This window comes from Podarcis erhardii (assembly GCF_964252035.2).
Source record: "Podarcis erhardii genome assembly, chromosome: 12".
Taxonomy (NCBI): Eukaryota; Metazoa; Chordata; class Lepidosauria; order Squamata; family Lacertidae; genus Podarcis; species Podarcis erhardii.
Genome location: NC_138513.1, coordinates 13883393 through 13910366, shown reverse-complemented (window position 1 = coordinate 13910366; position 26974 = coordinate 13883393). Strand labels below are relative to the sequence as shown.

The window sequence follows — 26974 nt, the reverse complement described above, 5'->3', positions numbered from 1 at the left end:
GGCAAGTTGATGTCTCTGCTTTTTAAGATGCTGTCTAGGTTTGTCATCACTTTTCTCCCAAGAAGCAGGCATCTTTTAATGTCATGACTGCTGTCACCATCTGTAATGATCGTGGAGCCCAAAAAAGTAAAATCTCTCACTGCCTCCATTTCTTCCCCTTCTATTTGCCAGGAGGTGATGGGATCAGTGGCCATGATCTTAGTTCATGCATCTTATCTCTAACCCCATGCATGTCATGTATGTTAGAACTCTACCAACATTGAACTCATACCCATGCCAACTTAGAAATAAGCCCTCTAGGGTAGGGTTGGGTGAATCTGTCAATTTCAGTTTCACTCAGTTTATCATTTTTTTTTCATTCTCAAGTTCTGTTCTCCACATTTCTACACCAGTCTGCAGTTTTTTAATTGAAAAAGATCAGCATTTTACTGAGTCATTTATCCTAGTATACAGTTCTGCATGAAAATTTTCTCATACACTGTGTATTTTTGTTTGTTGTGTTTATGGATACATGCATTTTTATACACACTTGACTTTCGTATATGATTTCCCCCAACACATTTGTTGAAATAACTGCATTGTAAAATCTGAAGAATGCCTGTGTTTCAAAAAAAAAGTGTGAATGAGGTAAGTTTGTATTTAAATGTGGACTGAGTCAAATTTCTCCTCCATCCCTAATGCCAGTGGCAAGGCTCTATCAACACTGCCATATTGGTTAGAGTGTTGGACTATGACCTGGGTTTGGTCTCAGCCATGAAGCTCCTTGGGTGACCTTTGCCCAGTCACTGTCTCTCAGCCTGACCTACCTCAAAGAGTTGTTGTGAAGATAACCATATACGCCACTTTGAACTGCTTGGAGGAAGAAGTGGCATAGAAATGTAATATGTAATGAATAAATGTAATGCAATATATGCCTATTTAGAAGTAACCCCCACTGAGTTCAATGGGCCATACTTCCAGGTAATGGTGTATATGAAGTTGCAAAGCTTGTCATTTCATACTTTGGCAAAGCTCATTTTGATCTGTTGATATCAGACTGTAGGGCAACTGTGTGTTTCTAGCACACACACACACACACAAAATTCTGCAAAGGAACAGAGGGTGTCTTAATTTGGAAAATCGAGCAGGGCAAGCTACTGCTGAGTAAATGAATACACAGTTTATGGCAGGCAGAGTCTGCAATGTGGGGAGAACTTGGGCAGTGATTCTTTTGGTGTGATGTCAGGAGGGTTGTGTTACTATTTTCATCCACAAAATGCGGTAGGATCTGCCAGAGCTGTGATCTAACACAGGCAGTATGAGCTTGTGCCATTACCAACCAAGAAGATCTATTGTAGGACTATGAATGTCCCAATCTGGATGTCGAAACAACTGACAAAAGCATCTTTTGCCACTTTTGCATTCGGTTTTTAGTACATTTTGTTCTGGACCCAGATCAGGAAAAAGCAGCTCAAAATCAGTAACAGAGATCCCAGCTGAATTTTGACAGCAGTTTTAAATATTGTTTGTCATTTTGGCAAAGAAGGAGCAGAGGCCAGGCATCGCTGTTGGGCAACTTTCTTTGGCAGCTGCTTCCTTACTTCTCCTCAGTGAATTTTGCCCATGTAGTACACTCCAGGTGCTACTGGACTACAGCTCTCAACAGCCCCAGTCACCATGGGGCTGATGGGAGTTGCAGCCCAACAACACCTGAAGTGTACTACATGGGCAAAGGTTGTAGAGGATGCACCACCAACCTGGCCAAGAGACTGTATTTTCATGCTCATATGTAACAGGCTCTAACCATGAGCATAAGGGTACTTTGCTTTACTGTATCATGGGCTCTGATGGGGATGACGAGGAGGAAGAGACCTGCTCAAGTCCCTGACTAAGAGTCAGGCCCCTCCATTGAGATTCCCTCTGGAAGCTTCGCAAACCCCCTTCTTGGTCCTTGCTGATGTCCAGCGATATATATATTTCCTGAACCCCAAATTAGTAGGTGGTCCTTTTGTCCACGTGATACAGCTACTTTGTCATGCAAATCAGTATCGCCGTTCACACTGATTATGCAAATCAGTGTGAACAGTGATACTGATTTGAATGCAAAAACACAAATGAAAGCAGATGAGAAAGAAGACTCAAATCGGTTTGATATCCACAGAAAGCTTTTATTGCCTGGGGAGAAGCCATCCTAAATTCAGAGCATGCTTCAAAACTCAAAAGGGAGCTAATTTCCCCAGTGGCAAGAGCTTCTACAGGTTTGTCAAGGACAGATGAGCTACAGCACATAGTTTGGAATTGACAGATCTACTTCGTGTCAGTTTCATGTGCATTCAATCCAAAATTCATTCTGTCCCCTTTACTATGCTTTCCTTTTTCAAAAAAATACAGTATCCTCCCTAAAAAAAAATCACATTTAAATTACATGCATTGCCCCTTAAAATTGCAAATTTGTGTGCACTTTCTCCTAAAATATAAATTTAATACCTATTTTATTTCCCCATAAAATATACATTTATACCACACCCACCCCATACAGCACAAATTGTGTATTTAATTTTTGAACTGAAACTGCATCACAATCCCAGAAAAATCAGACATAAGTTTGGGAACTGTGGATTAAGTTGAGTTACAGATGGGTAGCCGTGTTGGTCTGCTAGTCAAAACAAAATAAAAAAATTCCTTCCAGTAGCACCTTAAAGACCAACTAAGTTAGTTCTAGGTATGAGCTTTCGTGTGCATGCACACTTCTTCAGAAGTGCTTTAAAATGTGGACTGAGCTATGGGAAGTGGTTTAGTGGTAGAGCCCATGTGCTGCATGTAGGAGTTTCCAGGTTCAAGCCTTGCTGTCTCCTAGTAGAACTATTATCTGAAACCTTGGTATACACAGTGCTGACCTAGATGGACCAATGCCTTGCCTTGGTAAAAGACAGCTTCCTGTGTTTCTAACAAAATTCTCATAGCCATGGCAAGGTTGAACCCATGCAACATTATGGTCAGACTCTCAGAGCATCATTTCTTTAAAGGCTACCTTGGAAATACTTCTCTGCACACAACACATAATTTCCAGGTTAGCAAATCTGCCAGGGAGAATCAATAGTAAGAGCGCAGTTTGGTTCCAAAAATGTAAGATTGGGGTCAGGTAGTGAGATTCAGGTTCATTCAGACATTTGGATCAATTCCTTAGCAACTTCCAGCGTGTTCCAGCAGTCAACCTACCTGCGTGCTGCCAACTTGTTATAGGAGCACATTCATGCAATTTGCTGAAATCCCAAACTGTGGAGGTAGAGTCAAACATGAATAAATCCTTATGCATAGAAGAAAAAGAAATGTCTGTGACAAGTTAACAATGGGAGACACCCTGCATCCAGCCAGAATATAGCTCCTTTGTTATTCAGTACAAGAATAAAATCTGTCCATTCAGCAAACTGGAAAACACAATCAGAGTTCTCTCCGAGGTCTTTATTAACTGTTTCCTGTTGTCTAAATGGTAGCTGAAGAGAAACAGATGTTTTCCTGGTGGCAGGATCTTTCTTGTACAAAGCACAGTTCTCAAAGACTGTTCAGTTTTCAGCTACTGCCAGCTGTAAAGCGAAGCCCATCAGCCTTCTTCAAAGAAATATATCCTCATCCGGCAGACAAGGGATGGGGAACCTGTGGCCCTCCAGACATGGCTGGATTCCAGCTCCCATCAGCCCCAGCTAGCATGTCTGATGATGAGTCGATGATGGGAATTGGAGTCCAGCAACAGAGTAATTAGCCCAGTGGTAGAAATTTAGGACAAGGTCAGTTATATGGGCCACCAGAATGCCATCATATTGGCTGTGCTTTCACATGACATTGGAGGCACCCCCAGAATAGATTTAGGGGAAGGAGGGAGTTCCATTGTACAAGCATAAATCCTTGCTGTCTGAATGAGTTAGCTGGATACTGCCAGTTATGTTCATTAATTCCCAGTAGGTGCATATGGGATCGTGACACGTCTTGTACAGCACAGATCTCTTGCCAGAGACAAAAGCAGACTTGTGACCTCTTGATTATTTCTAATAGATTTGTATCCAGGCATCTCCACTGTTGTAAACAGCCATCCAAGCTAATGGGCTGCCTCTGGTTTTTTGTTTAAGTCATTCTAAATCAATGTGGAGCATCAGCTTGTTTGCAAAGGCAGATGTCTGTATAGTCTCCTTTAACCACCAGTCCAGGATTGTTAAGCACGGAGAATTATTGACGGTGCTTCCCCTACCCCCCCCCCAAAGAAAAATAGGTGTTGGAACTCAATATGAAGTTGTTACAGTAAGTTGCCAGGTGACTTGGGCCAGCTCTGAACAGATGCCAGTTTGACAGCAGCCACATTCACCTCCTGCAGAGGCAAGCTGTTTCCCCTCGGTGGCTTGGGGGTCATGCCTGGTTCTGGTGAAGGTCAAATAAATGTGCCCCCCTCCCTCATTCTCTTAGATTCAGGAGGATAGCTAGGGCAATCTGGAAGGGCCATTGCACAAACACTTTCCATGGCTGGAAAGTTACATGGGAGATGGAATGACGAAAAGGAATTCCTCAATCCTACTTCTCTTTTTCCTAGAGCAACCCAGAGATACATAGATTCCTGCTCTATATGTCCCCATATGTAGGTTGGGAGCAGCATTGCAGTTCAATCCAGATGCAAAGCCCTGAAATGTATATTTGAGGACTTCCAGGTTCAGCATTTCTTAAAATAGTTCCATGCTCAGCGCTAAAGACTGCATTCAGTCCTCCGATGCTTTGTTTTGCTTTGTTTATGCTGGCAGCTAGCCCGGGGGTGAGAGGTGTGAATAGAAAGTAGGGTGGCTAAGTCTTCCACCAATTTGTCTTGCATTCCACACATTATTGGGAGAAGAGAGGAGATGGATGATGAGTTTCCAAGGCTGTTACTCTCCTCACCTCACTCTAGGGCAAGCGCCACTGTGAAGGAAAACCTTTTCGTTTCCCAATATGGAAACTCATTGGGATAATAATACGTTCTGTCAAAAGGCCCTGGCTTGAAATCGCAAATGTTTAGAAAGCACTTCACTCTGTTGCTAATGCTGATATTAATTTAAGGCTGCAGCTCATCTAGTTTTCCAACCACACCTGACTGTGTGCTATTTTCACAAATATGTGCTTGGGGTTTCTGCTGCTTCAGCTTTCCATTAGAATGCGAGGAGCTGACCTTTCATTTAAACTGTTGTTTTGTAGCTTCTGTCTGTCACTCTTCCTCCCAAATGTGCCATTTAAGGTTCATGTGGTTGCCTTGAGTCCAACTACATTTCAAGCAGCACTGGCCAGCTTGTGCAGAAGTTCTCAAGCATCACGTCATTTCCGAGATAGAAACAGGGGAAACTATTGTGTCCCAATCTTGCCTTTTTATCCATCCTGGCCCAGTTACATTCGGTCTCCCTTCTGAAGCCTTGGAAAGGTTCTCAAATGCATAAAGCAGAGCCCGCCATCAGCTTTTGGGAAAGGGCTGTATTTGCATACAGAAGATGTGTGATTTCCAGTCAAAATCACAAATACACGATTGCCAGACAGGCACCCAAGGGGATGACACTCATAGAGTTCCTGAATCAATATAGAAGGGGCTGTATGAGGTCACTTCCTTAATGCTTTGGTGGGAGTTTTGAAAAAAAGAAGATAATCCTATGTACTTCCTTCCTGACTGAGTTCTCTCTCTTTATCTCAAGCCAACGATGCGAGAAGATGTACCTTCATGGGCTCTGCTCAGAGCCCAGGCTCCATTTTAAAACTAATTTTGTATTTTGTAACTAAGAAGCATTTCCCCCCTGAATATTAGTTTGAAGTATTATCAGCCTGCATTGAGTGTAAGTAAACTTCCTTAATCTTACAAAAAATGTGTGGCTGACACATTACACACAGCAACAGGGGCTAACAGGGGAAAGGTCAGCAGATCACAAATAAACAGGGAATAAAAGGTGTAATCGCCTAACTCCTAGCTTCCAGTAAGATGCCCAAATGCCCAAGTGTTTTTATTCTGCTAAAAAAGGGCTTCACAACCTGGTTATTCTCATATTTCTCCCACACATATGGGACAGTAGGTTTACATTTCCAGATGTAATCCTCAATCCATCTCCATCAGAAGTTCCCGGGTTCAATTTTTGACACCTTGAGGTAGGGCTGAGAGATATCCCTTGCCTGAACCTCTGGAGAAATACTGTCAGTCAGGGTAAACAATACTGAGCTAGACAAACCAATGGTCTGACTCAATACATCTTCCCTTCTTTCTGTTTACAAGATGAAGAGGAATCTACGGGTGCATGTGGGAAAGAAACAGAGCAATAGCATTTGGACTGAGACAATTTTACCAGTTGGTGGGAATCACAAGTGGGGAGAGTGATGCTTCCCATATGCATCTGGTTGGCCACTGTGAGAAAAGAATGCTGGGCTAGATGGGCCATTGGCCTCATCCAGCCATCTCTTCTTATGTTCTGACCTTGGTGAGAGACTCAACATGGCCAAAGCCAGGGTCTGGACATATGATTTAAATCATGGGAGGATAACACTCAAGAGGAAGAAAATCCCACAAGGGTGTCTTTCCTCATCCTGGTGATAAAACCCCACAATAATAAAGAATTAAATGGCTTACGATTTGCTGGTGGTGGGGTGCCCCACTCCACCTAACGGTAGGGCCAGGAAGGAAGTGCTATCCATTTTCTAAACACACCCAGGACCGCAATGCCACATCCAGCAGTAGCAGCGTACAAGAAAATCCCCTCTGCCGTTGACTGTTCTTCCTTGTAAATCAGTCTTTTATTTGCAGCTCTCCTACTGAGAATAATTTTAGCGTTCTCACTATCCTTCCTGATGAATCAGAATAATTTCTATGCTTATCTCTGTCTTTATTGACTTCTTTTTTTAAAAAAAAATCATAATATCCATTCACTTTAAGAACTTATTTCATTGGTATTTGTTATAGACAAAAATTCATCACACGAGCAATTGCTTTGTATTTTTTAACAGAGCGGCTATATACATTCCTAAATTAGATGCTCATCACTGATTGAAAACCTGATAATCTTAACACAGAGGCGGGGAACCTTTCTGGCTTTGTTACCAGTTATATTGTCATAATAGTACAGGCAAATTGGGCTTTGCAATCCAACCCTTGTCCCCTTTTACAACTTGATTGCTGGTAGTTTAGTCAATCATTATGAGAACATCTTTAGCCTCCACTAAAGCTCTCATACTCCCCTCATCCGCTTTTGCATGGAGGAATTTGGCACCTTTTGTATCTATTTTAGATTAACTGCAGCTGTGGTGGTTTGTTGGAACAAGTCATCTTTAAACCATAGTTTATGAAGCTGGCTTTTTCCAGCTAAACGTAGTTAAGTTTAAACACTGTTTGGATGCCACTCTCAAATCGAGTTAATCTTAAATGGAGCTTTCTGTTTCTCATTTCTGCCAGAGTCAGAGTGGGGAGGGGAGAGTTATTATTTTATTTATTATCATTTATGCAACTTATTTTAATTTACAGTAGCAACATAAAATGACTTACCATAGAGCTATGAGCCTAAGGCTGGATCTAGACACGTAAAAAAAAAGTTTCAGGAAAACGTGTTGTGAACCTCATAATGTGTTAGGGAATCTGAAGATTGGGGAATGCAATCGCAGGGAGATAAGCTTCCCTCAGACGGAGGGAGACTATTCACACACACACACACCCCGCCTCCAGCATTTTCAGAAGCAGAGAGAGAGCCAGACACAGACACAGAAGATTAACAGCTTAGAGAAGAGGAGTTTCCCAGCTACGAGATAATGACAAGGGAACCAGAAGGGAGGGAATAGCTAGAAGAGATGTCAATCAAGAGTGTGGGGTACCCCCTCTCACCATGGACTCAGAGGTCTGAACGAATCAGAGAACAAAGGAGGCAGAGGAAGGGAGGGACTTCCCGTTGGCACCTTTCTTGCGTCGGAAGTCGGAAGGAGGGGTTAGAGTAGGCAATTGCCCTCCTTGTGGAGAGCTGTATATTGTGCTAGCAACACGATGCTGCAATAAAAGGGCTATAAATATGTCAACCGCTCGTTAATTCTTATCTGTGAAGTTACCAAAGGGAAGGGAAGGACTCTCCACGCTTGACATAATGGGAAATCAGATTGCCGAAAGATGGAACGCCACAGTGTCATCTGGTGTCGCAGTGTTACAACACATTAAAAACATATTTTAAAAAACGAATGTAGCTGAGTCCTAAGACTCAACTGTGGCTCATTATCCTAATGATTAACAATGCTATAACATTACTGTATATCTTAATGCAGCCTCTCTATGTGACACACAGAAAGAAAAAGTAATGCTTCCCTTTACCTGTTGCTGGAAACTCCAGGAGAAGAGAGTGCTCATGTGCTCAGATCCTGCTTGTGGTTTTCCCAAATACATCGGGTTGGCCACTGTGAGACCAGAATGCTGGATTACATGGGAGATTGGCCTGATCCAGTAGGCCAATATGCTCTTAAAGAGAGTGGACAACTTTTGGAAGATGTACCCTTTACCTTTTTCAGGCATTCAACCTGGACATTCAATGGCACAAACATGTGGAGAGTGACTTGTGTGTGTGCCTTGGCCCTGACCCTACTGGGTCTGTCTGCTCCACCTTCTTGTTTAGGGTGAACATCTGAAAGGAGCCTCTAAGCCAGGGGTAGACAACTTAAGGCCCGTGGGCTGGATGCGGCTCAATCACCTTCTCAATCCAGCCCACGGATGGTCCGTGGAATCAGTGTGTTTTTACATGAGTAGAATGTGTCCTTTTATTTAGAATGCATCTCTGGGTTATTTGTGGGGCATAGGAATTCGTTCATTATTATTTTTTTCAAAATATAGTCCAGCCCCCCACATGGTCTGAGGGACGGTGGAGCAGCCCACGGCTGAAAAAGGTTGCTGACCCCTGCTCTAAGCCTCTAACTCACAATGGGTTTACAAAGGTCCTTGCAGACAGGAACCAATTGCAAGGAAGTTTGTACGGCATCCTGGCCAATGCACTTACAGAAGGCCATTCAGACCTTTGCACTGAACACACAAAGGCCAGGCCTGGAAGGGACAAACTTAGAGATGTCTGAGGTGGGATCAACTTTAAATACCATTTGAAAAAGCGCGATTCAAAAAAACTTTGCCCTCTTCTAGAGGAGCAGCAGCTGCAGATGTTCAAATCTTGGGGGATTTCCTTAATATCTGCTGCACCCTCTCACCTTCTGGTTGGAATGAAGCAATCCTGATGGTGTGCATATGGCGACCACGTAGTTTGCTGATGAAATGCAGATTTTATTGATTAAGGCTAGCCGTTGAATTCAACAGGTGGAGCAATATGTGGATGCAACCAATTTGCAGCTCTGTCAGCTGCTCACATCAGATGCTCATTAATATGGAAGGGTTTTCGGCTGGTGAGCTCAAAAGCTGGAGACAAATCCTGCAACACATCCCCCCCGCCCCGCCCCTTTCCCTTACTCTTCCTGCTGCAGGCTTTGGGGCTGATTAAATAGGCCAGGCAGAGGAGCAGAATGTACCTGACAGTTGGCAACCTGAATTGCTCCTTGTCTTCTCTTAATCCATTTGCTGCTCTCGCCGTGATTGCAAAGACCCTGCTTTGCAGAAATGCTGCCATTGGCTCCCTAGTCTGTGCCACATTTGATCTCAAGAGTATTTCACTGTCTAAAATATTGTATTCTATATACCTTAGCGTACTAGGAGTGGAGGGAGGGTTTCCCCTGCCTCCGTTCCTACAGCAGTAGCAAAGATGTGCCTGGTGCGCTATTGCGTGTTTGTATAAGAAACAGAAACTCAACGACGAGAATAGCAAATCTGAATCAATTAAACCCCAAAGGACACAATGATAATTATGAATGAGGTATGCGTGCAGATCCGAGGCCTCATCTGTATGATATACTTAAAGCCATATCATGACTCTTTAAGTAGTTATGGCTTCCCATAATGAATCAAAGGGACTGTAAGGGTGCTGAGAGTTTTTAAGGGACCCCTATATCCCTCACACATCTGCAATTGCCAGAATGGTTTAACCGTCTGTCCCTCTTTCCAGGGGACTCTGAGAATTGTAGCTCTGAAAATTATTATCACTCTGAAAATTGTAGCTCTGGTATTTATTTATAAGTGAAGCTGTCCAACAACATCCAGAGGGTCACAGGTTCCCTGTCCCTACCATGCCCAAATATAACATGTCTAATTTAGGATGCCCAGAATACATAGTATTTTTTATTTTATTTTACAAAAAGAATTTGCTGGAGATGTTTCTTTCTTTCTCTACAATTATTTTTCCTCTAGCTAAAAGAAAATAGCGAAACCAGACAGAAAGGACAGGAGGTCACAGGAAGGCTCTGTTCCCACTAGATGAATTTATTGATTTTATTTAGGTTGTTTCTGGGCCACCTAATAACATGTTTCTCCAGGTATCCTAAAAACAAAAAGGACCAAAAAAACAATTTAAATCACAATTCCATTTTAAATACAAAAAAGACAAGTGAACAGAACATGGTAGAATGGACGGTACAATGTTTCTGGGATACCACCTTCCTATGACTGTAGCTACATCAGGGCTGCTGTGTCTATAGGCAAAAATATGTGAAGAGTTGAGAGGCATCTAGTCAGGCATGCAGAGTATTTGAAATGAAAAAAGAAGAAGAAAAGATTGTTCTATACCCATTAGTGAGAGAATGGAAAGAACAGAATAACACTTGTTTCATCAGTGCACATTAAATCTGCACCCTCTGAGCAAACATCAATCGAGTCATTAATGTATAGAATGAGACTTTACAAGCATAGTGTACAAAAATGCAATTCAAAGCAATGATGGCCAAGTACAGGTCTCGGGGGACTCCTAGGGTAATAGGCAGGAGATCAAATTCTCATCCTAGAAATATGACTCTGAGATGATAAGAACTCACACTGTGAACCGTTTGCATTGAGCACTCAAAGGATTTTTCTTAAATGTCTCACTTTTGACTGCTAGAAGTAAATGAATGGTGCTTATTTCCTTCTAAAATCATGTTCTATTATACTATGCAGCCTTTGAGAAAATGTATGGCCTTTCTGGGCTCATGCATGCACACAGAGCTTACATGGCTAAAAGAGGTAGGTGGAAAGTGAGAGAATGCTAGCTTCTACATTGAACTGAGAGAATCATTCTTGGCACATTTATATTATTGCTGTGCCAACAATTTCTCCCATCTTCCTTTTAGACCATTCTCCATCAGTTAATAAGCAGAATTTTGTTGAGTGGGGTGCATTGTTTTGTTTTATTTTATTTTCATTTGCTGTATTTTAATGTGGCCAAGGGGTGTCCCTTTTTTAATCCTATGTACCATGTTGTCAATGGTCTGCACTCTGTTGCCTTCCTGGAACCCATACTTCAGTTGAAATCCAGATGCAGCTCCTCTCATGGCCACAGAAAGGATGAGTGGCTAGAACGGCTACAGATTGCTGGACAAATTGTAACAGAAAAGATATACACATATACCACCCTTGGCCACCTTGCAACAACAAGGTAAGCTCAGAACACCACACCTGCCACAATCTCCAAGTGGTGTGAGATTCCAGATGCTTACCCAGGGTTCATGTTTCCTTTGGGAATGAGGAACAGTGGAGACTGCGGTGTCTTTAAGATATATGGTTTATACATATATGCAACCTGAGCCTATGATGGATGGGTTCACAACATCAATACCCCAAAAAAGGTCTTGCTTCTCCCACAACCACAGCCTTTGATACAAACATTGCTCTCAAAATTAGCTCTGACTTGCTGCTTTACTTCTAGGTCACATCACTGCACTCTCAGCTTCCAACTCTGACTTTGTCCTTCTAACCAACCATGAACTTAATCCGTTTGCTGTCTCACACAGAGCCCCTTTCCTTTGTTTCTTAGTGGCCCATCACCCAGGCTATCGCCTGGCTAATCTAAGGTAGCCTGGCTTATCTTTTAGCACTTGCTGGATCCAGGGGTTAGAAGTCAGATTCTGGCTCCCTTTGTACTGGCAATCCTTCATCTCCAGAGTCAGACTCTTCCCAGGCGTTCAAATCAGCCACGTCCCTGACATGGACATTTGATTTAAAGAAATTGTATTAAATTAAAGTAATTTGGCTCGATTTGTAATAATTTGGAAAATTAATAAATAATAATAATTTTAAATGGTGGCAGCATTATGAAAATCTTTATAAAAAGGAGGATGAGGATCTAGCAGAAATAGAAAACTATTTGGAGAAGAATAGAGGAGAACAGCTGACGGATGAAGAAAAAACACATCTAAATAAATTAATAACAACAGATGAGGTTAAGGAGGCAATTAAAAAGATGAAGCCAGGGAAGGCACCAGGACCAGACAGCCTGTCATAAAAATAGTATAAAGTTTTAGAAGAATATCTGGCCCCGGTCCTGCGTGACGTAATGAATAGTATTTTACAAGGAGGAAGGCCACCTGATTCCTGGAAAGAGGCACATATTACGTTAATTCCTAAATCAGAATCGGACAAGCTGGACATTAGAAATTATAGACCGATATCACTACTCAATAACGACTACAAAATCTTTGCAGAAATAATGGCTAACAGGCTTAAAAAATACCTATCAAAATCTATTCACAAAGATCAAGTCGGATTCCTACCTAATAGATATTTAAAAGATAACGTAAGGCATATAATAAATGTCATCGAATACTTGGACCTTAAGATTGATATACCCGCAGCCTTAATCTTTATCCTGGTGGTTTCTACTAAAATGCATGGAGAGGGTTGGGATAGAGGGGCCATTCATGGAAGGTATAAGAGCAATTTATTCAGATCAGAGGGCCAAACTGATTATTAACAATAATTTAACTGATTCGTTTGAGATTTCGAAGGGTACAAGACAGGGATGCCCTCTATCCCCACTCCTATTCATTATGGTGTTGGAAGTAATTACAAATAAAATAAGGGAAACCCCAGAAATAAGAGGAATCAGAATAGGGGCCAAGGAATGCAAATTAAAAGCTTACGCAGACGACCTGGTAATATCGCTAAGAGACCCAGTTGAGGGTATCGGTAAAGTTATTGAGTTGTTGGAAGAATTTGGGAAACTATCCGGCTTTAAACTAAATAAAGTTAAAACCAAGATGCTGACAAAGAACTTATCCGAAGATTTAAGAAACCAGTTAGAGCTGAAAACAGGAATTAAGGTGGTAAAAAAGGTGAAATACCTGGGTATTTGGATTACTACGAAAAATATAAACCTAGTAGAAGACAACTACACAAGGACCTGGAAAGAGATCAAAAAAGATCTGGACACCTGGAGTAGGCTAAAACTTTCCTGGTCGGGTAGGATGGCAGTAATCAAGATGAGCATTCTTCCAAGGCTGCTGTTCTTATTTCAGAACATCCCGGTGATCAGGGGCACGACGTTATTTAAAGATTGGCAGAAAACCCTGTCCAGATTTATCTGGCAGGGTAAAAGAGCAAGAATTAAATTCAAACTACTCACAGACCGCAAAGATAGGGGAGGGTTTGCTGTTCCGAACTTGAAATTATACTATGAGGCTTCATGTTTGTGTTGGATCAAGGACTGGATTGCGTTGAAGAATAAAGATTTGTTGGATTTGGAGGGATTTGATGCTAGATTCGGCTGGCATGCGTATCTATGGCATGACAAGGAGAGAGCCCATAAAGGATTTTCTAACCATGTTATTAGAGGAGCGCTACTCAAGGTATGGAATAGAAATAAGAGACTTATAGAAAAAGACACCCCATGGTGGCTATCACCAATTGATATTCTAACAATTAAAAAAGCTAACATGGAAGGACGAAGATGGACTTATGAAGAACTATTAGTAAGATCAGACAAAGGGTGGAGACTCAGACCCTATGAAGACATAAAAGATAAACTAACGACTTGGCTACAATTCTACCAAATTAATGCTTTATGGAATGAACATAAAAAAACAGGGATGAGTGAGAAAAAGTCCAAATACCAGGTGGAAATAATTAGAAAGAAATTCAAAACTGCTATCTAAAATGTATAACCAACTATTAGACTGGGATACCAAGGATGAAGAGGTAAAGGAAGTCATGATCAAATGGGCCATGGACCTGGGGTATAATTTAGAATACGACAAGTGGGTTAAATTGTGGAATAAGGACACAAAATTTACAGCATGTGTTGGACTCCGAGAAAATTTACAAAAAATCATGCACAGGTGGTATATAACCCCTGTGAAATTGGATAAAATGTATAAGACCGGGGGGAAAACTTGCTGGAAATGTAAATCAAAAGAGGGCGACTTCTTCCATATGTGGTGGGCTTGTGGAGAAGTGAAAAGGTTTTGGGGACTTATTTATGATGAACTAAAAAAAATACTGAAATATACCTTCTCCAAAAAACCGGAGGCATTTCTTTTAGGAATGGTCGGGGAGGAGATTAGACGAGAAGATCAAACTATGTTCCAATACGCAACGGCAGCGGCCAGGTTATTACTAGCGCAAAACTGGAAAACCTCCAATATTCCAACTATCAGAGAGTGGCAATCCAAGTTATTTGAGTATATAGAGCTAGCAAGGATGACACAGAAGATCAGGCATCAGAAAAACGTAAAATTGATTAATGACTGGAGTAAATTCTTTACATACATAGAAACAAATCTAGGAAATATTAAAATTACAGCAGGTATAACATAAAGCCTGAAAGGTTTTGCTAAAGATGGTAAAAAGACACCGCAGGAAGATAATGTAGGAATAGAGCTCAAACCGTGATGGAGGGAAGTCAATTAATGTCATGTTGTATGTCGATAATGTTTTTGTGCCTTTTTTGGTGTTTTGTTTTGTTTTGCCTTTCTTTTTTGTTACTGTATGCCTTTTTTTTTCTTTCCTTCGTTTGTATGTTTTAGTTTGGTTTGGTTTTGAAAAAGAGCTCAATAAAAAGAAATAAAAAATAAATAAATGGTGGCAGCACAGATTTGCAGGTAGCAAGCAATTAATTTGAAGTAATAATCTACAATCGTATTCCTTTAAATACAGTTTCCTAAAAATACTACTTGGGAGTGATCCTCTCTTGGTTCTTTGATAGTTTCCAGTTGCTCCTTCCTACAAAGACGTGATATCCAAAATATTGGGGGACCACTTTTGATACATGACCATGACAACATTTATCATGGAGCAAGTTGTAAAAGCATTTTTTATTAAACAAGCATTTTAATGAGACACACAGAGGAGTAAGCAGTGCAACTGTTTTGTTAATGATAAGACCCTGAAGCCAATGCTGAAATATGGTGCTAATTTATTCACTCCTCACACATATCGTGAGGTTGTTATTATTCTGTATGCTGCTCAGCTGATCTCCAGAGGCTGTGGTAGCCATATATGACACAGAAAGAGCCCTTGCTGATAGACTGGACATCCAGCGCTGTCAAGAAAATTTCATCCTATCCCACCGGCAGTTTCTAACGAAACCACTGAAGCATTCCTGAGGTAGCTAGCATCATAGCGTATGCCATATGACAGGTTAATCAATACCACTTTTCTCCCTTTTCTCCCAGCTTAACTTGCCGTGGGTATAAATCAGTTTAAATGAATAAGGTTATATAAACTGTGTGCGGTGTTTAAGTTGCAAATAACGAGAAGATAACCAGTCTTGAGAGAAGGCGTAAAATCTGTGGAGTATTGGGTGATAAAATATGCACAGTTTGACTGTCCCGTAGTGACCATTCATTCAATGCTTGCTTGCCAGAGTCCACTGTTCCCATTTCTGAGAGTAAAACCTTAATTTCACATTAAACACCCTAGGGGGTTATACATGGTTGCCAGGTTTAATGCTCTGTACTGAACTGCAGCCCCCAGTGAGTCCAACTCAGGGTTTGCTTAATTCATAGACGAGATCAATCAGATGCACCATGGGCCCAGTAATGAAACTTAAGTTCAGCAATAGGAATGTAACTTTGATGGTGGTGGACAGCTTCCAGCAAAGGTCCTGTGATATGTTGACCCAGTTTGAATGTAGCATGGAAGTGCTGTTTAGTGTTACATACAGTAAGCAAGGACAAACAAGCCCCGGGCTTGCAAAGTCCTCCTTCCCTCCCTCTTCTCTGTATTTCTGATGTGGTTACAAGAAGATTGAAGCATCTGACCCCTGTTTAGCCATGGCATATTATGTTGTCCTCATCCAGAACTGCTCACTATTGCCCCATGTAATGAACTGCATGTCTTCAGCCTCTCCACAAATATTGTTCTGGTTTTGGTCCAACTCCATGTGTCCAGGGTGACCATTGGCTCCTCCTGTGTAGGGAGGAGCATAAGAAGACTTCCCAACTCATTGGAGTCTTGCCTGAGCAACAAGGTCTATCTGAGCTCAGGGCTGTCCCACACATGGAACAAGCTGAGGCAGCCACCTCATGCAGAAAAAGCCCACAAGGCATTGTCCCCATCACCACCAGTGGAGAAGGGGGGCCAGCAGCCCAGGCAGTTTCCGCTGGGATCTTGTGCTCTCCATGAAGATCTTGCAAGAGCTCTGCGAGATAGCACTGGAACTCGCTATCACTGCTGCCACTTCATGAGTGCTGCTGCACAATGCAGGTAAGGGAAGTTTTGGCGGGGTGGCAGGGCAGCAGGGCAGGGTGGCACTTTCTGCTTCCTGTTGAGTGTGTTCCATTTGTAAATTGAGTCCCCCGCTGCTATGGGAAAGCACACCTTGGTTTAAGAGCACTTTGGTTTAAGTACAGACTTCCGGAATGGATTAAGTTCGTAAACCAAGGTACCACTGTATATCAAATATACGGTAAGTGTTTTCTTTTCAGGCTGAAAGAATGAGACATTTTCTCAAGGTGATACATGCAAACATAGACATTAGCATGCTCAAATCTGGATACCACTGCATGTTTCTTATCATTCCTGTGCCTACAGCCTGATCCATTGAAGCACATTCAGTCATTGACTACTGCTGGTGGAGGCTGCAAGTTTGTGCAAGAAATCATTCCATTGCAATGTAAGCTTTCAGACCCATAATGGAATCTGTCCCTCTGTACCATTCATTAATGTTTCAGCAGCAAATGCCTATCGTTTGTACAATGCACTATGCCCCACAATTTCACATTCTCCAAAGCAAAAGAACGCTTTGGAATTTTGTGAATCCAAGAAGGAAGAAGGAAGAAGCAATAAACTCCTTTGATAACAGCCCACACAATAAAGCAAGTGACTAATGTGGTTCAAACAGCATTGGCATATTGCAGCCCGCCTGATAGCTTCCTCCTGCAGCTTGCCAAAATTGGATAGGAACAGCTGATCCGAGGGTGTCTGCTACACACTCCTTTTCCGTATCAGTATGTTTTATCATATGATGACCGCAGAGCACATGCTCCCAAACAATAACAAACACTGTTTGAGCATTCTAAGGAGCCATTGTTCTTCAATCAGATGATAACTATTTGCTCTGAACGTATCAAACCCGTGTCCTTTGTTTTCTCGTTTGCCGGATTTCTTTTTCTTTCTTTTTTAAAGCAGAGTGACCTCTATAGAGAGACTGAGAACATTTGCTGCACAACAGCTAGCCAATAAATCGCTAGCTGTGGCACAACGTGACAAATTTGGCCAACTTTCTTGTGACCTGCTATTACTTTTATTTTTAAAAAACCACACGGCATGACTCATGGTTATATGGAAGGAAAGAAGGGGGGGACAGGAGGGTGATAGATTGCTTAATGGGGACACCCTTAATGTGTTTATTAGAAGGACTGGAGGCTTGCACAGCAAAGTTATCTACACCCAGACTGCGGCTGCCATGGAACTACCCATTCTTTTTATAATTTTGTGCAGTACAGATGTGTTGTTGTTTCCCCCCTCCACTGAAATACATCCTCAGAGTAGCTTATACCATTCTGCAAATCTCACTGCCAATATGCAATATAAACCCAGATGAAAGAACAAACAGGATTGTGACGGAGTTTGCATGCGGGGCAACAGAAGGCTGCCCCAGTACAGTAGTACTATTCCACACTATTAGTGATCATGCTCATACCCAAGGATGCCATCAGACTGGCAATGAACCCTGATCCCCAGAGTTGTCACAACAACAGATTGTAAACTCATTATGCGGCACATCTGTATGGGTAAGAGAGGGAATGGGCATAGTAACATGGGCGAATCCTATGCTACTCCAATTGCCTTTGGACACCCTGCAGCCAGTGGAGGCTGGTTGCTTAGGGCAAATGGTACACTGCCCCACCAACCTCATTCTGCCCTCAGCCAGTCCCTGCCTGCCTGCCTTCTTGCTTACAACCAATCAGGGGATGACTCTGCCTGCCATTGGCTCTGGTTCCACCTACTGTTGGGTTTGTGCCTTTCTCCCTGCCAGCACCAATGAACAAATACCTCACAAGATTGTTGTGAGGATAAAATGGTGGGGGAGGAGAACTATATCTGCTACCTCAAGGTCCCTGGAAGAAAAGTGGGCTGGGACAGATCTACACTCCTGGTTTTTAATACCATGGTAGGGTTAAGGAATGGTTTTGATAATGTAGTTTTCATAGACGAACTCAGCCCTCCAGATGTTTTGAGACTACAGTTCCCGTCATCCCTGACCACTGGTCCTGTTAGCTAGGGATGATGGGAGTTGTAGTCTCAAAACATTTGGAGACTCGAGTTTGCCTATGCCTGATGTAGATGGACACATGAAATCTTACTTTTTACATTCATAATGTGTTAATACCTTGGCTTTTTTATTGCCGAATTTTAATTGTTTTCTGCTGCTGTATCGTTGAAAAACTGCTCATATGTCTCTATGTTTTTTTTACTGCCTTCAAACACCGACCCCTCTCCAATGGTATTTGAGGGGTAGGTAACAAAGGACATGGAGGGAGGGAGCAAGAATTAAAATGTGATGCCAGAGGGTGGAGCAGAGGAACTAGCAACCACCAGCAGGGAAAGAAACAGTATTTTGGGAATGGTGTGGCTGGGTATTACTTACATTTGATGGGAAAAACCAATTCAAATAATAACAATAACAAGTATGCCCTCTGACATTTTAGAGCGGCATGCCTAATATTGTTCTAATAGGGGGGAACAAAGTTAAACAGGTCAGTGTAGATCCAGCCTAGAAATGAAGTAAAATAAATAAATAAGGTCCTAGTTCCAATCCCTGGGATATCCAGGTCAGACTGTATGAGACTCCGGGTCTGAAGCCCTGGACAGCCTCTGTCAGTTGGTGCAGACAAACACTGTGCTGGATGAACTGACGGTCTGACATGCTACAAGACTGTTTTCTATTTCTGTACAAAGAAATGGGGCAAAGGATCAGAAGAAATAAAGGACAGAGTGTGAGCAAAAAGTATGTGAAGGCCCAGTGAGCTGTAAAGTTTTTATTGTCATTAGTTTTGGAAAAATCTGCATAACTGAGTCTTGACTAACGTGGTCATCCCAGACGCAGAGCAATAAATAAAAGATTTATAGTACCTTTTCCACCTCGCATATTCTCTGTATGCACTCGCTTGTGTTTAATGTGAAGTACCTTTTAAAATGCCTTCCTTCCACCCAGGTCAAGAAGTGCTTACGAAAATAGCAGATATCCTTACGCTGTTGGGTTTTTTAGCAGGACATTGTTAACTCCCCACCTCCACCTTCTAGGAAGCAGCAAGCTAGCTGTAAATACATGTATATGCACCACAAAACCTTGACTACAATAATGGGAAGAGCAGCACAACTTTATCTTATGATCCAAATACGGATAGGTAGCCGTGTTGGTCTGCCATTGTCAAAACAAAATAAAAAAATTCCTTCCAAAATTCCTTCCTTGGTATCTGAAGAAGTGTGCATGCACACGAAAGCTCATACCTAGAACTAACTTAGTTGGTCTTTAAGGTGCTACTGGAAGGAATTTTTTTATTTTGTTTTGATTATGATCCAAAGAAACTGATATGGCTTAATGGAGCATCAATAAAAGCAGATCAGAATGGGACATGAAGTTTTCTTGTGGCTGGAACTGAGCTAAGTTTCACTCAGGGTACACCCACTTAAATTAGTGGACCTAAATTCTCCAGTGGAGAGAGATAGATTAGATTTGAGTGACTTTTTCCTACAATTTTAGTGACTTTTTCCAACAACCAGTGGTCAGGGATGATGGGAATTGTAGTCCCAAAACATCTGGAGGGCTGAGTTTGCCTATGCCTCACTTAGGCAACTCTTTGCGGTTCACAAAATTTTCTAAATAAATTTATACTTTTTTTTTTAAAGGCACAGATCAACATAGAAATGAGAAATAATGGGTTTGAAGATAAGGAATTATTTTTACTCCTGAGGTCCTCAAAGGCCCTTTGGTCTATGTGTAAGGGTAGTTTGCTTCCTTAATCCTCTTGAAGTTTTAGGGTGGGATAGCAAGGGATAAATCGGACAATGGGCCATTAACCTTACTTCAGCTTTGTTTAGATAGGAGATGATAGTGCTTCATTTGCAACTGAATTGCAGTAGTGCAGAAGTTTCCAAAGGGGAAGAACTCAAAGGTGGGTGTGATTAAACAATTAAATTTCTCCATGGAAAAGGTTCAAAATGTGTGTGTGTGTGTGTGTGTGGTGCGCGCGCGCGTAGCAATAAAATGCTATTCCGTATTGTTTTCCACATTGTGTTGTCATTACATTGAAACTCATCTGGTACTTATTAAGTAATAACAAGGAGTCAACCCTCCAAGCTCCACACAGTTTTAATATTCTAGTAGAAACAGTATGTGTTTTCTTAAAGCTGGGAGGAGTAGCCTCTTTCTACAAGGAGCACTTGAACAGGGTGTTGTTTCAAAGGCTTCCATCCAAAGGCCAAGTGATTCATATCAAAAGCATAGATCTACTACTGTGACCATCTGGAGTCTTTGTATTGGGTTCTGTGCTGGCAGAGAAGGCAACTAGCCCAACATTCAAGCCAAAGGAATTCTACTATGGCTGTTTAAACCTGTCAAGCTGATAGAAAGCAGAGAGTCAACAAGCAAGCAGCACCTAAAACAGAGACAAAGAAGGCATGGGGATTGCGAAACCTGGAGAGATCAGAATGCTGCAAAGAATTAGTGTGCATAAATGACATTTCTGAGGGATTCCCCCCCCCCTCCTCTACCAATGTTTGAATACTTCAGTGACAGGCACTAGAAAAATACCATAAATAGTTCAGGTGAGAAGATTAGATAGACAAGTGAGGTATGCTGATGTTTTGACACCGGAGACAAAGGATGCAATTCCTGCAGAAGACAAGTACCGCTTGTGGGAGCCGGGTTCAGCTCTTGTGTTTGTCTCCCTAAGTGTGTGGATGAGAAATTCTCGAAGGGTTTTGACTCAGCTGAGTACATGCAGCCAATACTTTGATGCACAGTAAGGTAAAGGTAAAGGTACCCCTGAACATTAGGTCCAGTCGTGGCCGACTCTGGGGTTGCGGCACTCATTTTGCTTTATTGGCCAAGGAAGCCGGCGTACAGCTTCCAGGTCATGTGGCCATCATGACTTAGCTGCTTCTGGCAAACTAGAGCAGCACACGGAAACGCCGGTTACCTTCCCGCCGGTTACCTTCCCGCGATACCTATTTATCTACTTGCACTTTGATGTGCTTTCGAACTGCTAGGTTGGCAGGAGCAGGGGCCGAGCAATGGGAGCTCACCCCGTCGCAGGGATTCAAACCGCTGACCTTCTGATGGGCAAGTCCTAGGCTCTGTGGTTTAACCCACAGCGCCACCCCTGTCCCTATATATGCAAGCAAATCAAAGAGGTGGAGGGAACTCAAAGGACATCCAGACCAACTCGCTGCTGATATAAGAAATGCACCATGACAACATCCCTGCTAGGTGGCCATCTGCCTCTGCAAATAAAATTAAGCAGCATCAGCATCATGCCTCTGCTTAAAAACATCTAAGAAAAGGCATTCTACCTCCTTCTGAGGCAGCCTGTTACACTGCTGAACAGTTTGTACTGTCAGGAAGTTATTTCTAAAGTTAAGTCAAAGTCCCATTTCTTGTTATTTGAACCCATTGGCTCAAATGTGGAGCAACAGAGAAGAACTTTCCTGCGTCATCTTTGCAACAGCCCTTTGGCTAATGCAATAATAACAATTGATCATTCAGCAATTAGGTCACTATTTACCTGAAGTGACTGATAAACATAATTGGAAATCAGGTTCTTTATGAAGGATGAGATCACCAGCATAGTTTTCAGCTGGTCCTTAGAGTTTACACATTGCCCAATGGCTCCCCCGGGGGCAAAAAAAGTCAGTTTCCAACCTGATGAGGCTTCATGTCACAGCAAATAAAGAAGAAGTCTGAGAGAGAGCGCTCCCATTGGTGTTTATAGGAGAGAGAAAGGGATTAAAGACCTCTCTGCATGTGTCACAAGTACATACAGGAGTAAGCTATGGGGAGTTCAAAATGGGAAAACTTTTCAGATTTCAGCAGGGGACATACAAAGAGATTTTAGATGAGGCAAATTCTGCAAGTATCCCACCAGGAACCATTACAGAAGAAGTACACTCACCTCCCAGACAATTTGCTGCCCGAGATGAAACAGCAAATGGTGTGTTGTTGCCCCTCATCCTCCCATTAAGGTGCTTAAGTATTCAAAGCTGAGCAAGGTATTGTTGGCAGATGAGGCAGAAAATCCCACAAATGCCTCTCACCTCGGAAACACCCAAAATCAGCTGTCAGAGGTGGCCACCTCACTCTTCCTAAAACCGGTTTTGCTGTGAAAGGGAATTGCCTTTTATCAGATGACTCCTGCAATAGTTCTTCATTGAGGTACCACTGTACTAAAGAAACTTATCTGAGAACAAGTCCCATTGAACACAATGGGACTCACTTCCAAATAATTGTGCAAGTCCCACTGACCTTACTTCTAAGGAGCTATGTAAAAGATTGTACTGTAAAGCATCAATGTATCTATTAAATCCATAGTCACAAGTACAGTGGTACCTCGGGTTAAGTACTTAATTCGTTCCGGAGGTCCATTCTTAACCTGAAACTGTTCTTTACCTGAAGCACCACTTTAGGTAATGGTGCCTCCCACTGCTGCTGCACCGCCAGAGCAATGATTTCTGTTCTCATCCTGAAGCAAAGTTCTTAACCCGAAGTACTATTTCTGGGTTAACAGAGTCTGTAACCTGAAGTGTATGTAACCTGAAGCGTATGTAACCCGAGCTACCACTGTATACCAAAAGTTAAATACAGCGCTCCGAGCTGCTTCTCCCTAAGGTACCTAAGGATGTTTGACTCCCAGTATGCTTCTGAGCACTATTTAAAGTGTTGGTGCTGACCTTTAAAGCCCTAAGCGGCCTCAGTCCAATATACCTGAAGGAGCATCTCCACCCCCATCATTCTGCCCGGACACTGAGGTCCAGTGCCAAGGGCCTTCTGGTGGTTCCCTCACTGCGAGAAGCCAAGTTACAGGGAACCAGGCAGAGGGCCTTTTCAGTAGTGGCACCCACCCTGTGGAAGGCCCTCCCACCAGACGTCAAAGAGAAAAACAACTAACAGACTTTTAGAAGACATTTGAAGGCAGCCCTGTTTAGGGAAGCTTTTAATGTTTAATAGATTATTGTATTTTAATATTCTGTTGGAGGCTGCCCAGAGTGGCTGGGGAAACCCAGCCAGATGGGCAGGGTATAAATAATAAATTATATTATTATTATTCAACTTGAAAAAATGGAAGCAAAAATCGGGTGGGAGGGACCGAACAGAAACCACAGACACTTGTTTGCAAATGGAAACATTTATTATTTGAGTTTAGAAACAGTATGCAAATGTCAGCATTTTCACAAATAAATTCATATATCTAGGTGGGGAAGTCATCAAATCACATTGGCTATAATGCAATTAACAAAATCTGGATATTCAATTGCACTTTATAATAAGAGATTAAGGTTGTTTCATCATTTGACATGGTACCATAGAAACTGGCTGTTGATAGGTAAAATTAGCCATTTGCATTTATTTACCCAGCTGGATTCCGGTAAATGACACATTCCTGGAAATAATAGCATTATTACAATAATAAGTATCTAATGAATTCATAGGCCTTCATTTGGAGTGAAGGGGAAGGAAAGTGATCTCTTTATTGAACTGAAATATTTCAAGTCCTGACCCAGCTGCCTTGCGACAACAATGTGGAGGTTATTCTCTGTTGCCATTTTTACTGTAGGAACATAGAGAACCATAGAAAGTCAGATCACAGTTCTACCTAGCTCAGTATTTTTGGCAGCAACTCTCCAGGGTTTCAGGCAGGAAACATTTCCCAGCAGAACCTGGAAATGCTGGAGCTAAACCTGGGACCTTCTCCATGAAAAGCAGGTGCTCTGCTGCTGAGCCACAGCCCTTCAGCATCTCCTTTGCTTTGCTTTGCCATATCCAGCTGCGCCTTTAGGGCTAACTTTGCCATTTCCAGCACTGCTTGATGGCTCAGTGCTGCTCAGCAACCCTTCAAAACTTCAGCCTTGGAAAAATAAGAGGGCTGATTATCTGTCTTGATGAGGGGGTGGAAATAGAGGCTGCCGTTTTGAATAGGAAGTCCATTAAGGTCAAATAATAAGGCTTGTCTCCTAATTAAATCAGGCCTGCGTAGGAGGCCATTTGTTAAAGGCCGTAAACTACTTGCAACCTCACTGGACCTGCCTTAATGGTAAATGAAGAAAATGAATGATAAATCTAACTGAAAAAGAAAGACAAGATCAGTGTTGCCCTCCCTCAATTACATTAGTTCCTTGAGGAACATTTTTTTTAAACCCACTCAGGAAAGAACATGCATTTACTCCTAATGTTTTGTTTCCGCCTTCCTCCTAATCTGAGATATTTGAGAGGCTTCCTAGGCAGCCAAGCATTTTGTTCTGAAACACTTCTCTCTTTGCTTACATAAGAAGAACCTGCTGGATCAGGCCATGGCCCTTCTAGTCCAGCATCCTGTCCTCATAGCAGTCAACCAGTTGCCCCAATGGGAAGACTGCAAGCAGGATTCAAGCACAAGAGCCCTCTCCCCTCCTTCAGTTTCCAGCAACTGGTGGTATACAGAAGCATTACTGCCTCCACCTGTGGAGGCAGGGAATAGGCATCACCATTAGAGAGGGAGAAGAGCAATGGTTTTGAATGCAGAAGGTCCCAGTTTCAATCCCTGGTATCTCCAGGTAGGTGTGCTGGGCCCGGGGGTAACCCGAGCAATGCGGTCCAGGTCTGGTCCTGAATCCAAGGGTTCCGTGAGGAGTCAGTCCACCAGGGCCAAGGCAGGTTCTGGCTGGCAAGCAGCAATGTTGTTCCCGCAACCCGGGACAGGGTCGACAGCCTTTTATATTTGTTGGGGTAACAGCTGGTCCTGATCCCCCAGTGACTCACCTCCCTGTCTCGCCCAAAGGCAAGCACTCCTCCTGCGAGTACTCAGGTCTCTCCTTCTCTCAGACCTTAGTCTCTGCAGCTTGAGATACGTCAGTGGGTTACTAGACCCAGAGGCCACCTCAGCCTCTCCTGACCCAACTGGTAGTGGAGCAGCTGTAAGTGATGGCCCAGCTGAAGGCAACGAGGTAATCCCCACATCTGGAGCCAGGGCAGGCTCAGGCCCCTGACTCAGCCCAGCTGGTGCTTGTTGCAGGGGAACCTGTGCAGACCAGGGCTCTTCAGAATCAGGCCCCAGACTTCGTCCAGATGCTGCCTGAGGCAAAGGATCCAGTGCAGACTGAGACTCTTCTAGTTCTGAGTCCGAGTCCCAGGCTATCACAGTAGGGCTGAGAAAGGCCTGAAACCCCAAAAAACCGCCCACATCAGTGTACTGTGCTATACTATACCAATGGCCTGGTGTGGTATAAGGCAACTTCCTGTTTCCATGTACTCCTGGTTGCTTCTGAGTAGCGTTGCCGGTCTTGAAAAGCTCTGTCTTCCCCCCGAGGGCTTTGGCCAAACATAACAGGGTGCCCGGAAAAAAACAGGAAGCCGGATTGATTTCAGCAACATCCCTCTCGTTTTTGTTATTCAATGTCATACAATTGATTTCAGCAATAAAATCGACAGTGCCACGTTTCAGCTCATTTCCAATCCAATCGGGTTTCTTCCGGGGCATGAGCCAGAGCTTTACATAGCTTCAGAGAAAGCCAGTGCTCCCTTATCTTACAGCCCCAACACTCAGAGGTCTTCTCTATTGACCTGCAGTGCTCTTAGAGAAGTCAACCAACAGGTCCCTTCTTCCTAGGCATTCTAAATATATATATGCTGAATGGCAGAAAGCCAGAGTTATGAAAGACAGAAGTGCACCTAATTGCAAGGTTACCAAGTGTCATCAAGCTCGTGTAATGTTCAAGTGGCTGCCAGCTTCCTGGTGCCTGCCAATTGTCTACACTGAATCTCATATGCTAAGGTGAGCAGTGGAGTGGCCTGGGGTTCCGGGGGTGACTCTTCTGTTTAATAAAGAAAATGTTTGTACCATGCAGAAGGAGAAAATGCAGTAGCAACACAAAGCACCCTCCATGAGTTAAATGGCAACTGGAGGATAAGGCTAGCAGTAGCTACTAGCTACATGTTCTGCCTCCAATGTCAGTTCCTGGGACATGTGCTGTTGAACTCAAGTCCTCCTAGTGGGCTTCCCAGAGGCAATCAGCTGACCACTGTCAGAACAGGATACTGGACCAGACAGGCCTTTGGCATGGTCCAATAGGGCTCTTATTATGTTCTTATGAGCCATAAGAGATACTATATACAAAGTGATGGGTGGTGTCAGGTTCAATGAATTCCAGTCCTCCTCCCCTCTATGGCAGACAGCCAAGGAAGTGGACAAGGAAGCTCTTACCAAGTCTATAGTCAATATTCACAGTGAGAGGCCTCTATACACTGCCTCTTAGTTTAATGGCATTGCTCCAACTGAGCTCCTCCCCCTTCCTTCCTAGCAACAGCACTTCCCCTTATGGTGAAGTCTCTAAGTTCTTTGCTCTTCCACTTTCAATGGATGCCGGGTTCTGGAGGAAGGGGGGCTAGAAATTCTCTCCAGTGATAACGTGTCAGCTGGCTGCTCTGTCTCTGTCTCCCCCTTC

At 42.8% G+C, this 26974-nt stretch overlaps 1 long non-coding RNA gene across 1 annotated transcript in view; it reads left to right on the top strand.

The window, feature by feature from the left end:
• The window catches only part of LOC309326112, a 321263-nt gene extending 301848 nt beyond the window's left edge, over positions 1–19415 (top strand). Inside the window, exon 2 of the long non-coding RNA XR_014150164.1 lies at positions 18092–19415. This is a non-coding gene — a long non-coding RNA (uncharacterized lncRNA). The remainder of the gene's footprint in view (positions 1–18091) is intronic.
• The last annotated feature ends 7559 nt before the right edge of the window (positions 19416–26974 follow it).